This window comes from Dermacentor andersoni, chromosome 6, assembly GCF_023375885.2.
Source record: "Dermacentor andersoni chromosome 6, qqDerAnde1_hic_scaffold, whole genome shotgun sequence".
Taxonomy (NCBI): Eukaryota; Metazoa; Arthropoda; class Arachnida; order Ixodida; family Ixodidae; genus Dermacentor; species Dermacentor andersoni.
This window is the reverse complement of record NC_092819.1, coordinates 170,912,513-170,928,789: the sequence shown is the minus strand read 5'-3', so window position 1 is coordinate 170,928,789 and position 16,277 is coordinate 170,912,513. Positions and strand designations below refer to the sequence as shown.

Below are 16,277 nucleotides of genomic sequence, written 5' to 3'. Positions count from 1 at the left end.
AGAGTTTATATCTGTATTATTTACATTGGTACCTGAAGAAATTCCAACAGTAGTAAAATATGAATTAAAGCTGTTTAGAACATTCTGATCAACCACGCCCGGAAACGTTTGTGTGGCTTGCCTATAACACTATCCACGATTTGCCAGAGTTCTTTACAGTCACTGGAGCTCTGTTCGATTAAACGTGTATAGTATTCTTTTTTTTTGTGTACGCATAACTGCCTCAGATTTATTGCGTACCTTTTTGTACTGACCCAAGTAATAGCTGTTATCCTTATGCTGTTTCCATTTATGATAACAAAAGTCCTTCTGCTGCAATACTGCTAAAATCTGCTCCGTCATCCAGGGTGAGACGGGCAACTTATATGAGCGAACAGATGTTTTGATACTGTTGCTAGTTTTAACGCAAGTCAGGATGTCGATTAGATTGGAGAATTCTATGTCGACGTCATCGTGGTATATGACACTAGTGTCGATTAACTGGATATTCGATCTCAGCAAAGCGTAGTCAATCCTCGTACTTACTTTGGCGTGCGTTAATTTCGGTTTTATGACGTTTTTGACCGTTACGTAGGCGGGGAGATGGTCAGAGATGGGTTGGTTGCATACCCCGGCAATAATATTCGAGGTTATATTAGTTAAAACATGATCAATGACAGTTGCGGATGTACTTGTTATTCTAGTGGGGACGGTGATCAGATTTTGAAATTTAACTGACTTTAGTAGATACGTGTAGTCACTATAGTTTGTATGACGGGTGTCTATGTTAACGTCACCACTAATTATAACCGGACCTTTGTGTCGTGACACTAGAGTGAAAAATATGGCTTCAAGTTTTTGAAAAAATAAAGCTACAGGTGGATTAGGTGGTCGATACACGACAGCTATGATAACAGAGTTGTCTAGTTTGATAAATGAGGCTTCGATATCAGATGTGCTGCAGGAGACATTGGGCAATGGTGAGTAGGTGCGACTGTTATGAACAAAAAGGGGGCTACACCACCGCCGCGCGAAAGTGAATCACGTGGATGAAAAATTGTGAGATAATCAGGAATAACAACATCTTCACCTTTTTTTGAGCCAAGTTTGAGATATTGCAATGTCACCATAATATTTTTCGTACTGAAAAAGACGAGCAAGAAGCACGTTCAAGTTCCTTCTTAAACTGCGTATATTGCCGTGGAATATGTGCAAGCTACTATTGTCCATCTTGGCGAACGCCATGAGGTAGCTGTGGCTAGGAAGCAGTTACTAGACAATTTTTGAAAGATCATCTTCACATGTCACGTGGACGACTTTCGAATTGTCTGCTTTCCTCGCCAAGATTTTACCATTTGAAACCCAGGCAAATTTCCAGCCTTTTTCTTTTTTCAATTCGATGGTCTTGCCTAGCAAGATTTTGTTTTCAGGGCAGAGGTGGTCATTCACAAAGATTGGGTCGTTATCCTCAAAGCCAAGCATCTTTGTTTTCAATCGGTTTTTCTTGGCTGCACAAAAGAATTTGTCCCGCGCACACCCTGAGTTGAACTTCACAGTTATATTTAGAAGCCCAGATCCTTTAACCGGAGCTCTATGCGCGACATCTATATCACAAGCAGAGAGATCGAATTTAAGGCACTTGGCTACCTTCTGGACTGTGTCGTTTAGGTTCTCGTTCTCTCTCTCTGGGACTCCTTTTAGTTCAGTGTTGTTGCGCCTACTGTATTGCTTCAATTCAACAAGATGCTTTTTTAAGTCCTCCAGGCTTTTCCTTAGCCTCTGGCAGTCTGCTTCACTGTCTTCACTGCGGTTCTTCACCACAGTGAGCTCCTGGCGTAAATTCCGGATTTCGCTGTTGAACTCATCGAAGCTCTCACTATTGAACTCATCGGATTGTTTCATGGTAATTACGTCAGTCCTAAGTTCGGCTACGACCTCGATAAACTTCGCTGTCAATTCAATGAACAGCTTTGCTAGTTCCTTAATAGAATTTGGTGCCTTTTCAGACATGGATCTGGCAGAATCCTTCAACACATCCATAGTCTGCAGAATCTCGGAATACGGCTCGAAAAGCGACAAAAAGATGCAAACAAGTAAGAAATGGCATAAATTTCAAACCACGTTCAGAGCAGGCCGGCAGTTACGCCAATAGATATTGCATAACAAGGTGTCTGAAAGGCCCACCTGCGATACGTAAGAGCGATGGGTTAGCAGTCGTTGCAGAACGGCCACTAGCCTGCTCTGAAGTGGCTCCCGTCGGTGTCGGTGCAGTTTTACAGGCGTCGCAAACGCGCCCCCCCCCCCCCCCCCCCTTTGCGTAGATATCCCGTGATCAATCCCGTGGTAGATACGCTGTAGTCGATGATGGCACTTGCTCAGAAGCAAGCGGTAGTGCTTGTGCGTGCAGTCGGTGAGCCTTTTACTCGGCCACTGTCTTGGGCTGTTGCCGGTAGCTATGTCTTGTCAGGAAGGTCTGCGATGCGTAATAGCGATGGGTTAGCAGTCGTTACAGAACGACCACCAGCCTGCTCTGAAGTGGCTTCCGTCGGTGTCGGTACAGTTTTATAGGCGTGTCAAAGGCGTCCGACACGCCGGCTGGAAAAAATAGGAAAGAAAAGGAAAAAAGAGACTAAGCTAATTGTTTGGTTTCTTATCGTTTTTTTCCTTTTTTTCTTTCTGTTCCTTTTCTTGCCAGCCGACGTGTCAGACGCCGTTGACACGCTGGCTAACACGCGGACGTTGACACGTGATTGATAGACGACCGGACACGCGGCCTTGTGCACAACATTCCTTTATTCTCAATTCGACACGCTAACTCAGCTTGGCTCGTTGCCACAACCAACCGCCTTACACACTCTCCCCTTTAGAAGAACCCCACCTATATATACTGTGGCGAGGAAAGCCACATGTCGCCTTGAAGAAAAGTCCACTTGTCGAAACGTTGGCTTCTGCTTTCGCCTTGTTCTCGTTTTGCTCATCAGCATGCTGGATTGCCTTTTATGGCTATCGGAAGTTGTATACTGCAACAAGCCTATGCCTATTGTTCCGTATGGAACCTATATTGAAGCTGTTTTGTGCTATGGGCGATGTTCTATTGCAGCCCTTATGATACATTGCTAGTTGTGTGCCTGGAAGGAATAGACAAAAGCATTGCAGAAGCTACACAGCCTTACCTTTGTGCTCGCGTGCAACAGCCCAGAGGGGAAATAGAATGGTCGACAAAGAATACAAGTCAACGCCATGATGAAACCGTTTACATTCACGGAATAATCGCGGGAGAAGGTAAAGATTCCGTCAGAAAGCATCCTTCGTAAAAAACGCTGCAACTACACATGTCGACAGTTGTGGGCAAACTAAAAATATTGTATTGATAATTGAAGGTATTGTACGGCATGTTTATGCTATTTCTGACAAATAAATACGGCAAGTGTGTCCATGCCAGCAATTGACACAGGATGTGCAGATGCAAAGTTGCAATAAAGCACTACGGCGTCAAAACGACAATATGCAAGTGGTAGTCCAGCATCAAAACTTCAACCACAATGTCCCTATACTGCAACACTGGGAGGCTGTGCTGCGTGATAGAAGCCTGTGTGGCCAGCATGCGCTGGTCCGTCGGGCACAGGACGTCGAAGCAGCTATTTCTCCTGAAGATTCAGTAAGAGGATTTCTCTACCTCACCCACCATGTGATGCGCCGTGTGAGGGAATGACAGTGCCACCATTCTCGCAAGATATGGATGGTGCACAAGACCACCTCGAGCGTCGGAGCGCATGCCTGCCTGTGTACTACAGACAAACTCAAGTGGTGCACGCAAGGTAACATTTAACACATCACTGCCATATGCCGTCAAAATCACAGCCAAATGCCATCAATGAACGCAAACAGCCAAAGAAAGCTTAGCTTAAATAATTTTCACAATGCGTCCGACCTCCATATTTTTTACATCCTGTCTCTATGCCGCATTGTTCATTTGTTTGAAGCATGTGTGAGAGCACTGGCGTCACTGCTCAAAAGTGAATAGTTGCATGGCACTTTTTTCAATTTTGTGCACTTTCTTTAGTCCTGAAAAAATAACCGCAGCAGCTATCTTCATCAAAATAAAGCAGTCAGATATTTCTCAATAAGCCGTAAATATTAAAGTTGCTCAAGAGGATAGTCTACTGAACTGATTGCATTTGAGTATTACAGGCCTAGTTTCTCTCGTTCTTTATTTTTTACAGCCTTGCCACAAGTTAGCTGAAACACCCTGCATATTGTACTGCCTATTGTACAAACACCTTCACTATGACATTACCACACCCAAGACTTGTGCCGAGATAATGTAACAGTTATACTACAATTCTTATCCCTTTTGCACTGCATGGTCTGAGCAGTGCTCTGAATATGTTATTGCAGGAACTATAAGTATGGAATTGGAAAGAAAAATCCTGTGCATCCTTACCTATGCATCATGTGCATCCTTACCTTCCCTACATACCTTGCTAAGCAAAGCGATTCCTGAGTAAACAGGAAAATGGAGAGGGCAATGGTCAGGAGCATTTCGAACCTGCCGGACAACATATGGGTGGCCCTGAGAAGGGCCGTTTGATTGCAGGCAACATTTAGCGTTGTGTTGACATCTGCCCAGAAGCTAGCTTACGAAACTTGATGCATTCATTTGATTTGTAGCCTTTGGTGTTGCAGAAGCAGCACTTAACTGCCTTGTAGACAGCGCCTGGTTCATCATGTGCAGAAGACTTGACACCGTGGCGAAACTGCTCAGCGAAACCATTAACAATGATCTTTGCCAACTGGTCAATTGCTCAGCCCCTGTGCACATGGTACCCGCCGTCTGCAAAAATGGGGTGCCTCGGCTTCTTGAACGCGTTGAGAAATCGATGCTGGAGGGGAAAGAAGCAGTACAATTGGGACAAATGTTTGTAGAGTATTCAGGTCACTGCGATAGGTACTGTCTGGAGCACAAACCTGGACATTGCAGATGGTGCAAGAAGGTAGCAAGCGTTCACATGTGCAAATGTTTACCGCACTTTGCTATATATAATTTGTGCGTTATAAATGCTGATATTTTAGTTCCTTGCCAGACTGTCAAATGTAGGCTCATAATGTAAAATACTTATTCTAATTGGAAGCTGATTCTTCTCCCTGTGTTTGCTTGATAGTCAAAATCAACAGCTTACACTTCCGCATCTTTTGCTTGGTAGCTGCATTCAATTTTCTTGCCCCTCGTCTTTTAGATGTCTAGGCTCCTCACATGTTAAAGCTCCACGCATTTTAACGTGGCTGAACAAATCGGGCACAAATCAGAAACGCGAGTTTCAGTGGCCTAGCTTTCTCACAGTTGCCCGTCTCACCTAATTCATATTATTACGATATTATCGGTGATACCCGAGAGACGAGCCGCCGCGAGAACGACGACAAAGTGGGTCTGTGCCCTTGGCGCGAGTGAATGTCGGCCTGGCGCTCTGGCTCCAGTCCAGTGTAAATAGCCTGTAAATAGCCTCTTTCGTCTGTATCTTTCTACACGTAACATTCTGGTGGAGGTCAGCGATCCCCGTCCTCGCCACAGAACTCCGGAGTGGTCGGTACATCGAGCTTGTCACCATGCCTCCCGGTGACGAGCCCGCCTCTGCAACGGCTTCGGCTGGTTCGACTGCTCCAATCGTCACGGTTGCCCAACATCGCGACTCTGGTGTGTTCTCTGGCCTGGAGGGACAGGACGTTGACGAATGGATCAAGCTATATGAACATGCCAGCGCTAATAACAGGTGGGACCCAACAATTATGCTCGCCAATGTCATCTTTTATCTTGGCGGCACCCCACGCGTGTGGTACCAGACGCATGACGACGAGATAAGCAGTTGGGACACTTTCAAAGAAAAGCTACGGGAGCTGTTCGGCGACCCCATTGGCCGCAAGGTTGCCGCGAGAAATGCTCTTGCGTCTCGTGTTCAGACATCTACAGAGCCGTACGTTTCATACATCTTCGACGTCTTGGCTCTATGTCGCAAAGCTGACGATGCTGTGTCTGAATCAGATAACGTGTCCCATGTTCTAAAAGGCATCGCCGACGACGCTTTCGATTTGCTTGTTTTCGGCAACGTCTCGACAATCGACGCCATCATTAAAGAATGCCGTCGCCTTGAACAAGCCAAGAGCCGCCGTATCACGCACCACATCACGCGGCTACCCAACACTGCTGCTACGTCGACATGTGAGGGTCGACCGCGTCAGGCCACCACCTGTGACGACGTCACCCGTATTGTTCGCCGCGAGCTCGAGGCCGCCTGCTCGCCAACTTTCTCCACGACGCCTCCCGATCCGCCAGCAACCACGATTGCCATGATTCAGGCCGTAGTCAGGCAGGAACTTGAGAACATGGGTCTGAACTCCATGTGTTCAACATCTACACCCAGCGTTCCCCAGTTCTCTACCGGCCCTCTTCGTCCCCGACAGTCCTTTTCTACCACATCTCGCCGCAACCCGTCCGAATTGCGTACCCCTGATGGCAGACCAGTCTGCTTCCACTGCTGTCGCATCGGCCACGTCGCTCGTCACTGCCGCAACCGATGGCCACCGCCTCCTCAGACATACGCCGCCATTTAATCCCGCACCTTTGGACCTTCTGTTCCCTATGCCACCTGCCATGAACCCACTGCCACTGATGCCCCTGCTCCGAACCTCCGCTACAGCCGCTCGCCCTCACCTCGACGCCAACAGTCTCGTTCGCCCAACCCCGCCGCTTCTCTTCGCCGCCTATCGCCTCCCGGGCCCAGCCGAAAAACTAGTCACTGCAGCTTCTGGAGGTGAAGCTGCGTTGTCGACCCTGCCCTGAAATCCTCTGCTCACGTTAAACACAAACCAAAACCTTCTTGACGTTGACGTTGATGGCTATCCTGTCACGGCACTCATCGATACAGGGGCACATCTTTCTATTATGAGTGCTGCCTTCCGACGACGACTGAACAAGCTCCTCACACCAGGGTTGGCACGCGTCGTCCGCGTTGCGGATGGCGCTACTGTGCCTATCATCGGCATGCGTATGGCATGTGTTAGCATCGCTGGCCGCCACACTCCTGTCCTCTTCACCGTGATTACTCATTGCCCCCACGACCTCACTCTCGGCCTCGATTTTCTCTCCGCGCATTCTGCTCTTATTGACTGCTCTGCCAGTACCCTTCGCCTTGAGTTGCCGCTTCTCGCAGAACCTTCTGACGCACCCCAGTGCCGCTTACGCCCCACCGGCTTTATTCGCCTGCCGCCAAAATCAATAGCCTATATTGAACTCTTGTCTTCCCCACCAGTCCCTGATGGCGAGTACTACATTATGACGTTACCGTGCCTCACGGTATACTTACTATTACTGAGAACCGCACTCGCATACCTATCTTTAACTTTGGATTGGCAAAGCAAATTCTACCGCAAGGTATTTGCCTTGCCAAAGTTGATTGTCTCGGCGACCATCACGTGGCAGCGTTATCAACCGATGCTTTTGCGAGCTTAGTAGGCCCATCGTGCCAACCTCGGCCGCCGATCCCAAGATACAGAAAATGGTTGCGACGGACCTGTCTTGGTAAAGGCTGAAGACCTTTACCAAGTATTATCGTCCTACAGAGATATTTTCGACTTCGACGATCGCCCTTTAGGCCAGACGCTCACGGTCAAGCATCGGATTCTTACTGGCTATGCTACTCCTATTCACCGACGACCGTATCGAGTTTTTGCGTCGGAACGCCGAGTAATTCAAAGCGAAGTCAACAAAATGCTAGACAAAAACATCATTGAGCCTTCATTGAGTCCCTGGGCGTCACATGTAGTGTTGGTTAAGAAGAAGGATGGCACGTGGTGCTTCTGTGTTGACTACCGCCATCTGAACAACATTACTAAGAAGGACGCCTACCCGCTCCCACGTATAGACGACGCCCTTGACTGCCTCCACGGTTCCAGCTATTTCTCTTCTCTCGATCTTCGTTCTAGATACTGGCAGATTGCTGTTGACGATATGGACAGAGAAAAAACCGCGTTCATCACACCTGATGGCCTATACCAATTTAAAGTAATGCCGTTTGGATTATGCAACGCCCTTGCCACCTTTGAGCGTATGATGGACTCCTTGCTCCGTGGTTGGAAATGGTCCACTTGTCTCTGCTACCTCGACGACGTCATCGTCTTCTCGCCCACGTTCGACACTCACCTTGAGCGTCTAACAGCTATACTAGATGTATTTGGAAAGTCGAAGCTGCAACTTAACTCGTCGAAATGTCGTTTGGGCCACCGCCAAATTAGTGTTCTGGGCCACCTCGTTGATGCTTCCGGAGTACAGCCTGATCCTGACAAAACTCGCGCTGTCCGAGACTTTCCGGTTCCGAAGACAGCCGCAGACGTTCGAAGTTTTGTCGGGCTATGCTCGTACTTTCGTCGTTTTGTTCAAGATTTTGCGGCAATTGCTAGACCCCTCACTAATCTTTTGAAGAAAGGCGTACAATTCTCGTGGGGTACTGTAGAAGCCGCCGCCTTCTCTCGTCTCGTCACTCTTCTCTCCTCACCACCCATTCTCGCCAACTTCGACCCTGATGCCCCTAAAGAATTGCGTACAGATGCCAGTGGGCATGGCGTAGGTGCGTCTTAGCCCAGCGTCAGCGTGTCCAGGGTCGCGTTATTACTTATGCAAGCCGCCTCCTCACACCATCGCAGTGCAACTATTCCATTACAGAACGAGAATACCTTGCTGTAGTCTGGGTGGTTGCGAAGTTCCGTCCCTACCTTTACGGTAGCCCTTTTTCCGTAGCCACTGACCATCATGCTCTATGCTGGCTCTCATCCCTAAAAGATGCTACAGGCCGCCTTGGTCGATGGGCTTTGAGACTACAAGAATTTTCGTATTCTGTGGTCTACAAGTCTGGCCGCCTGCACCAAGACGCTGACAGCCTGTCGTGTTACCCTGTTGACGACCCTGACTCCTCCAATATTACCAGTGCTGCTTGTGTATTCTCTGTGTCGCAGCTGTTTCATTTCGCCGACGAGCAACGTCGTGACGCCAACATCAGAGGACTAATCGACCGTTTTGAACACTCTCCGGCCGACGCCACTCTACGCCTCTTCGTCCTCCGCGACGGTACTCCGTACCGTCGTAATCTTCATCCGGACGGCTCTGAGTTCCTACTTGTAATACCTAAACACCTCCGCTCAACCGTTCTAGAAGAGCTCCACGACGCACCAACGGCAGGACACCTCGGCGTATCTCGAACCTATGACCGTGTACGTTGCCATTTTTTCTGGCCGGGTCTTGCCCGTTCCGTACGACGTTACGTCGCCGCTTGTGAACTTTGCCAACGACGCAAGAAGCCTTCCCAGCCCCCCGCTGGTTACCTGCAGCCGCTCGACATCCCTGCCGAGCCCTTCCATCGTGTTGGCTTAGACCTTCTCGGCCCATTTCCGGAATCTACATCAGGAAACAAGTGGGTTGCAGTCGCGGCTGACTACGCGACCCGCTACGCCGTAACCCGCGCTCTTCCGACCATTGCGCAACTGACGTTGCGGACTTCCTTCTACATGATATTGTTTTGATGCATGGTGCTCTGCGTCAATTGCTAACAGACCGTGGCCGTACGTTTTTGGCGAAAGTCATTGACGAAATCATGCGGGCCTGCTCCATTCAGCAAAAATTTACGACCTCCTACCACCCTCAAACGAACGGCCTCACTGAGCGTTTGAACCGCACCCTCACAGATATGCTATCCAAATACGTTTCAGACGACCGCCGTGACTGGGACCGGGCTCTTCCCTACATTACCTTTGCATACAACTCTTCCCGTCTCGAAACTGCCGGCTTTCCCCCTTTTACCTCTTGTATGGCGCTACTACGCTAACCGACGCTACTACTAGACACCGTGCTTCCGTCCACCACAGCTTCAACTAGCGCTTATGCCCGTGATGCAATCGCCCGTGCTGACCATGCTCGTCAACTTGCGCGCGTTCGTCTACAAGTCTCTCAAGACAAACAGAAGCGACGCTACGACCTCCGTCACCGTGATGTCCATTTTGCGCCCGGCACCCTCGCGTTGCTTTGGTCACCATCGCGCAAAGTTGGCCTTTGTGAGAAACTGCTTTCCTGTTATACCGGCCCATATCGTGTGCTCCGCCAAGTGACCTATGTCACCTATGAAATTGTTCTAACCACGCCCACTACGTCCTCCGGTGCGACAACCAGTGACATTGTCCACGTCACCCGACTCAAGCCCTACAACTCTGCACGTGCCTTGGATATATAAAAGCACCGTGGCGGCGCTTTTGCCGCCGGGGGGGTAGTATTACGATATTATCGGTAGATGCCCGAGAGATGAGCCGCCGCGAAAACGACGACGAAGTGGGTCTGTGCCCTTGGCGCGAGTGAATGTCGGACTGGCGCTCTGGTTCCAGTCCAGTGTGAATAGCCTGTAAATAGCCTGCTTCGTCTGTGTCTTTTTACACGTAACAATATCTCGAGAACTTTCAGCACTTGCAAGCATACCATCCAAAATTGACCTTGTCTATTTTTCTTATGGGGTGCCTGCTGATTATGAGGATGCTGCCAACGAAGGATAGCAAGTGGTTCTCAAGCATTCTGGTGACAAACGAAATACTGTATGCTGAGCTACACTGACTTAATATCTTTCAGCACCAATGAACGCAGTAGTTGAAGTTCTAACTAAATAGACAGCCCAGCCTAACAGCAGATGGACACCCGTGCTTTCAATCCCCGTGTTGGTAAATTCGACTGGCTAAAATCAAGCATTTAAAAGACATTCGCTTAGTTCCGTCTCTTCAAGCTGTGAGCGCAACGAAGATCAAATGTCAGGTTATGTGGCTGCAGCACCTTCTGTTCTTCATGCAGCATATCTCTTCTTTTTTTTACCCAGAAATTTAGCATGCACATGCCTTGTGTGCAAGCCACATCTATTTACAACAGAAATAATGCTTTACATTCGTGAGCAAAAGTTTGGAGACAAAATATGGTAGAATTTTTTTGTCCAGCCTACGCATGCACGCTGAAATCCAAGTGGTACAGACAATATGTGCCTGTTCAATGAATGACATGTATTGAGACACTTGTACAACGCACGGCTGTACCAGAAAAAGTGTGAATTTTTTCGCTAACGCCATGGACTTATGAGCTTTTGTTCGTCAATGTACATTCAGCTCTCGCAGGCTTTCGAGCAGCTCGAACGTAAAGTGGCCTGTGTGTTATTGCTATCGAGTCGGAGCCAGTCAAATTGGCAAAAGATACGAAGTCAATGTGCACACAAAGACTATATGTGCCCTTGCAACACGACATGTTGCAGGCAGCTAACAGCTTCCAATTCACAATTCTTGTAATGTGCTTGTGACAGCCACCTACAGTGATCTGTATCATTTAACGGGAATGTGTGTGTTGGCTGAAAAAATGCTAGAAAATATATTAACACCGATGGATGCAATATATCCTTTCTGCTTGCGTTTTGCACAGAAAATTAGCAGATTGCATGCATATGTGGAAATCGATTATAAGTGAAGCCTTTGTAATGTTCAGTAAAATGTAATCACTCGTTCACTTCACCTTGTTCTCGTTTTGCTCATCGTTCACTTCTATGTAGCTCTACGCTCAATGCATGTCCTGGTCTCGTCTGGTTCATTTTTGTCCACTCTCGGCAGCTTTTGATGCTGGCTTTTTGAATTCTCTGTGGCTGACTTCTTAATTTCCTGTTGCATAGTTAATTTCTTGCCCCTTGTTCTACTTGTCTGCCCAGGCATCTACCCAGTGGTACACGTTGAGCTGCACTTAACCAGTGATTGTCGGAAGTAAAAGTAGCTGTTTGGATACATGCCAAGTTCCACATATCTAGTGCCAGACACACAGTCACCAAAATTGGCAGGACTGCAGCAGCCAACACCCACTAAGCAAGGAAGAGGCTCCGTGACGAACACGAAGAGAGTTTCGTTTTAAAAACTGTGTGCATGGTTTTACCTTTGAATATTGCGTGCGTCTCAGCCCTTTCATGGACGCAAGCAGATAACAGATCGCTTTGTGTCCAAGACATTTCATGTGTTTTTTCAGATGAAGTCTTTTTCAGATAACGTCAAATCTTAAAGCTGGCAATGATTCTGTAATAGCAAAATGCAGGAATATTACTTCCCACAATACAGCCTCAAGGCCCGTTTCAACCTCATGGTCACCTGTAATGTGATCAGAAGCAGCCAGAGTAGCCAGTACATTATACATAAAGCTTGTGCATGTTTTCATTATATCTATTGAGCATGCTTTGTAAGAGCATCCTCATTCAGGGCTTTCCAATATCGCAAAGGTTCTTAGATGCTTCTTGAAAATCCCTGAAGGCTATGCAATCCTCATATGTACCAATACGATTTGTTCACGATTCTAATAATTTGATCACCTGTTTTGGTAGCTGTGGGCACGAAAAATTTAGGCACCTAACCGCACCAAAATCCAGCTATTATGAAAACACGGAGTTTTGATCAGAAGAGTCTATTTGCCGCTGTGGCGGTTTGAAGGAAAGGGATAGAATAAACTAAACATCGTAGAAAATGAAGTAAACAATGAACAATAAATCGGTCTGTCGCGTTATTTGACAAAGAAATGAATGAAAAAGTTTTGTCACGTGGTAGTGACGGTGAAGAAATCAAAACGGTGAATGACAAAACTATCGTTTTATTGGGCTAGCTTATGCCAACAAAAGCAAGTTACACTCAAAAGAGAGCAATAGCGGCGAACACGATCGGCGGTCGTCGAAATTTGATCAGCGGGTGAAGCGCGTCGGCTTTTATACATCAGTCGTCGAATGTTCCAGAGTAATCGCTGGGACACGTGGCCTTCCAGAAAGTTCTACATTATTCGCGTCGCGCATACATGCAATAAATTTACACGAGGCTCGGTCACAGACAGCGTATGGAACCATCGATAACATTCCAGAAATTTCCGATACATGCAGGCGCGTCCGGCGCTGTGCGATAACATTTGTTAGGCGGTGAAACGTGGTCACCCGATAAAGATAAACAAGTACACGTGTCAATATGCTTAAAGTGATTAAGAAACTTATATCCACAGACGAATGTTCAATTGTAAAAATCATACTTCACCGCTACAGAGTAGCGAAGTTGCCCTGAAAAGTCGGACCAATATTTCGGACCGTCCAACAAAGGGTGAAGTTATTAACTATGCGCACACTATGTACCGCAACACTTGCTTTGTTCACCGCAGTAATCCGATTTAGTATTGGAGGTACAACTACGACAAACGGTCTACATTTCTACGGCAGCGAGCAGCAAAAAAAAGGGAAATATTTTCCACCGAGTCAAAAGTTGAGGCCTAGCGTGTTCGGACGGTATGCAATGGCATGTCGCTAGAAAAAGGGGGCCTATACCTCGGGATTCAAAATCCGCAGACACTGCATGCGCTTCAGCGTAGCCGTCAATTTGCGGTTAAGCAAGCGACGCTTGTGCATCTTCTGCTCCGCATTAGCATCTTCGGAGTTGAGGCAGCGAGGGAGCACCTTGAAAACTAACACGACGAGGGCCACGTCTCGTTGAACAATCAAGGCGCGAAATACTGGATGTTGCCATGAGGAATCGGGATGGCTTCTTTTACTAGTGTATATAATTTTGCACTGGACATGCAATTCATTTGTTTTGAATTTGCATTGTTGTGTATTTAACTTACAAAAATGACTTGCAGGTGTGAGCGAGTTGCCGTCGCAGTTGTTCAACAACACAATAAATGGTGACGGCGACGCCTCAGCTGAACAACAGCAGCTGCTCGCAATTACCGAGCACGTACACGTCCAACAGTACTGCTCCTGCTGCATCGGCACAATCACTGCGCGAGGATCAGGGGCCATCAGTTGCACCAAGTGAGAGTGTTTCTGACTGTGCTTCGCCCAGACCGACAGCACGAGGCGAGCTACAGCCTGGCAAGTAGCATCACCATTATACCACAATTTTATTTGAAAAATAAGGGTACATAACTGCAGAGCTCCACTTATGTGCCGATTTTATAGTTGTTTACACAGCAACAATAATGTTGCACAATAAATTTAGCATTATTATTGTGCGTGATATGTGATACTCACCTGGGATAGTAGGCATATTGCTGAACTTATTTGAGTGGCAGTTACCTCATGTTTTTACCCGACACACCCGTGAAAATGCGGTAAACTCTCGTTAACTGGAAAATCAAGGATCCAGCGAAGTATGTACCGATTAAGAGCAGTTACGTTTACTGAGAGAGGGGTGCAAAAGTGCAGAACTATATGCCATGCACACTTTTACGAGTGATAGACATTATAAGAATAAAGAAATGAATGTGGCAGCTCGCTTGTCCCAGGGTTTAAGAGCAGTAGGATACTTTTGGATTGTCTAGGGTTCACTAGTTTTCATTTATAGGAGACATCGGCCACGCGTCAAAGCAAGAACATTGCTCTTCCTTCTCGAATCGATAGCTGGCTTTGCGTGAGGTTGTGCTGTTGAGGTCTAAATTATCGAACAGCGCACTTGTAAGGCGGCCGGAATTTCAGTACTTACTCCAGCCGTCTATGGGGCGTGTGGCTGTATCACCAAGCTGTCCGGACTGCACGTGCTATGCAATATTTATCATATTTTTGCTTGTTTGAGTCTTAAGGATGGCTCTCTATGTAGAAGATAGGTGTCACAAAATAAAAAAGCAAATTATAGCCTTTCCTGACAAATTTGCTCTAAATCTTGCTTGTTTCGTTAAATGGAAGTTGCACAAATGTTGGTTCCAATTTACGCAATTTCTTGCATTGTCCAAATAAAACTAACAAACATAAATGCGGCTGTTCTGTTTAAACGCCAATTCCGTTTAAGCAATTTCCATTTAACGAAATTCTACTGTAATTGTACACTCCTTTATTATTACAAAATTACGACTACACGTAATATTACAAAAATATTTGCAACAACGTATGAAGTTGCTTACTCTTACAAAAGGCGGCTGTGCGAACAATTATTGATGTAATATTATTTAATTACATGTCGGTCATTTTCCGTTATCCTGCCTGAATGGAGACAGAAGGCCGGGCACTGCTGATGCACTACATAATTCTGGGGCTTTAACACATTTATTTCAACTCTCTAGATGCACACAACTTTAGACTATGTATAAGGACTTCGATCTGTCTGCTCGGTAACAAATACTTGTGTGTAGTCTAACGCAACATGAAAACGCACACAAAGGAATCATTACACATTTAAATCATACGACAAAGTGTATTTCTTTTATTGTGCTAGGATGATGGCAGTAACTGCTTAGCATAGTTGTTGCAAGCTTAACTCATTGTGAGTACTTTTGCTTTCAGGAAACAGGAAGCAAGAATGAAGAGATTACGAATTCCTCGAAAAACGTATGAAGCACGAGATGGAACCGAAAGACAAAGACTTTGGGCTCGAGTAAAAGGGCATCGCCCTAGAAGAGTGCCGCCTATCATGGAAGAAGGAACGGGCATTGCTGGACGCCCGTTTAAAAGAAGTGGAGCGCGAGCATAGGAAGGAGCAATTGCTACAGTTGAATCTAATGCAAGAAGAGATAAGGAAGGAGCGAACAGAACAACGCCGCTTTACTGCAGCAAGACAGCAAGCTGCACTTGGCATACTGGAAAGTATTGTGTCAAAGTTAAATAACATAGGCTAAACATAGCAAAGCATGTACTATCGTGGTCAGTACGAGCTACAACGCAAAAGCATTGTAGCTGATACTGAGCTACAATTTCAAATGTAATTTCAACTAATAAAAATGTTCTGATTTTTCTAAGACTGAACCACTGTCCATGTTTTGGGCACATTTTCCGGCTAGGTTTGAAAGCAGCACGCGCACATAAACATTCGGAAATGTGAATTGGGTTGAAGAGCGAGTGGTGCTCCAGATACTGAAGCTGCCTTTGCACTTCGACATAATTAATTTTTATATTGCACATACTGTATACCTTTAGGCGTGTCTCAAAAAGGGATCGGGCTAGAGGTACAATTATTCTCATCATGTGAAGACAAACATTAGCTGCAGCTGTAATAATGCATCAGGCACACATAACAATCACATGAACCCACTCTATTAGACATTCCGTCAAACACAAGAAAATAAACAGTAAAATGCATTATGACAACGCAAATTTTACGTTGAGATAATTTCTGCAACGCAACATCGCGAGCAAAAACAAGGAGAATTACACAATTTCATACAGGCACCACTGCCAGAAAATATATGACAAAATTATGCAGATCCCACGCACTGCGGGAATTGATGTAAGCGAAGG

General features: G+C 46.5%; 1 long non-coding RNA gene across 2 annotated transcripts; it reads left to right on the top strand.

The window, feature by feature from the left end:
• The first annotated feature begins 2,690 nt into the window (after positions 1-2,690).
• On the top strand, positions 2,691-15,778 carry LOC140219031 (uncharacterized). Of its 2 annotated transcripts, XR_011895325.1 has the most exons (3): positions 2,691-3,797; positions 13,688-13,922; positions 15,327-15,778. It is a non-coding gene; the product is annotated as an uncharacterized lncRNA (long non-coding RNA). The 2 variants fall into 2 exon arrangements; XR_011895324.1 differs by lacking the exon at positions 2,691-3,797 and having other exon boundaries at positions 11,158-13,922.
• Positions 15,779-16,277: the final 499 nt, after the last annotated feature.